The sequence below is a fragment of the Mycetomoellerius zeteki genome, unplaced genomic scaffold (assembly GCF_001594055.1).
Source record: "Mycetomoellerius zeteki isolate Tzet28-1 unplaced genomic scaffold, Tzet1.0 scaffold5, whole genome shotgun sequence".
Taxonomy (NCBI): Eukaryota; Metazoa; Arthropoda; class Insecta; order Hymenoptera; family Formicidae; genus Mycetomoellerius; species Mycetomoellerius zeteki.
The window spans coordinates 141,541-143,695 of NW_017257500.1; positions in this window are offsets into that span (position 1 = coordinate 141,541).

The window sequence follows — 2,155 nt, forward strand, 5'->3', positions numbered from 1 at the left end:
AATTTCATCAAACAGCAAACGCAATTAGTCATCAGTTCCACGGCCGATTAAGTAATTGACGTTGGTGAAACCGGCCCAAATGGTGGTTTCCATACGAGAAGCATGCACGCTTAGCGCTTTTTTTACCTTTTTTTTAAAAAGGTAAGTTTGTATACAATTAAAGTCCGAATTACATGGAATTTAATTTGGCGCCAATTGTTGATATCAAATCTTTTATACGAATGATACGTATCGTTAGAGTTATTAAGTAAATAACAAGAAACAGTACCATTTGTGTTTTATTTTTTAATTTGATAGATAGAATTTTTATACCTAGACCGAGCATTTGATCTGGCATGAAGCTAACTAGTTGACAGAGAAACTGTGCGACAAAGAGCTATCGTTGTGTATGTTCCTCTCTTTTCCTCTAAAGCAACGGTGTCAACTCCTGATGACATCTCGATCATAACGCATATAATATTCTAAATAATGTCTTCAACTATATTTTATAAATATTTTTGTGGTTATTATGAAGTGTAAGAATAAATCTTAATCAGTTGTTAAATAGAGTACATTATTTACTTGGATAGGGTTAGGTAACACAGCCTGCCAATGACGTGACCTGTGACGCGGTGATCACATAACTTGATTAATTTTACATTACTTGCCTCTTGTGCAAGCTTATTATTTTTCCAGTCTGTCTTACCTCTAGTGTAAGCTCATTGGTGATAAGAGGTTAGAGTACCTCATTTGTCTTATAGGCAAATTTATTTCTCTATTCAGTTTGTCTTACCTCGAGTGTAAGCTCACTGACAATAAAATAACTTACCGGAAGGCATTTGTGAAACCTCTATATGCTCTATTGGGCGAACGGTTTTATTTTCCGAGGATATAACCTCCAATTCTTTATTCTGTCGATTCTCGAGTATCCTCTGATACTTCAGGATTTTCTTCTCTAGTCTTTCTGTCGAGTCTCTATCACTCGACTTCCTGCGCCTTTTTGGCATGAGTATTGAAGAAAAAAGGACTTTATAACACAATAATTTAAGCAACGAAGTAACTCCTCCCGCACAACGGAAAATAATGATGAACAGGGGGCATCCCCTACCTTAGGCGGATTTTCAAGTTGAACGTTGTGACTTCTAGCACCTCGAAAAGGTACTACATGTAATCTTGAGAACGAGGCTTGAAATATAATAGATATGTTCTATCATAATATAAATAAGAGCTTCGCAAAAATAACCGTGTTTATAATCTTGCAAGCTCTTGACTTTATGGCGATAATACAAAAATTTGCAAGATGATACAATTTTTCATTTTCATTTATTATTAAGATAATTTACAACAAGTAAGAATTTAATGCCTATATCATAAACGGTCGCGAAGCTTAAGATAACACAGGTCAACAAGGTTTTGTTGTTGGGAAGCTGTGGGTCATTTCCGACGTAATTTTCTGCGTAGAATCCGAATCTGAAATCAGAATTGGTCTATCACGTCAGGATTTTGAGATATTTGAGGAGACGCCTTGCACTCAGAGCCGCAGCGCACAAGACGCGCTGTCCGTTATTCAAGGTCCTAATATATTCGAAAAATGCGTTTTTTTGCTATTTTCGAAGTTATAATCATTAGAGTTTTCCACGTCTAGTGAAGAAAGAAAAACCGATATTTGTCAATAAACAAACAACTTATTATTTTTTTTATACACACCTGCAAAATATCCTTTTTTATGCATTCAGGTGCTTCGTTTATCGAGCGAATTTCGAGCATCCTAAAACTTTCAGCGAGAAAGTTGTTCATTCGGATATGAACAAATGTTCTGGAAAGTTTCATTTTCATTGCATTAATAAGTTTAAAACTAATGATTTGTTTAAAGTTGGTAGACGCCTTGCACTCAGAGCCGCAGCGCACAAGACGCGCTGTCCGTTATTCAAGGTCCTAATATATAAACAGTCACAATTGTGACTGTTTGCTGTCTTAACAATGGCCCCGCGTAAGTGTTTAAATGATCCTAACAGTTTTTGTTATATTTGTGGTCGTTTCACGTTTGTTAAGAACAGGATAAAGCTTGAAGATAATGTGAAATCATTTTACCGCAATTACTTCAACATTTCGATATCCAATCAAGATAAGTCTTGGGCTCCACACGTAGCTTGTAAATCATGTGTTGAGTCATTAA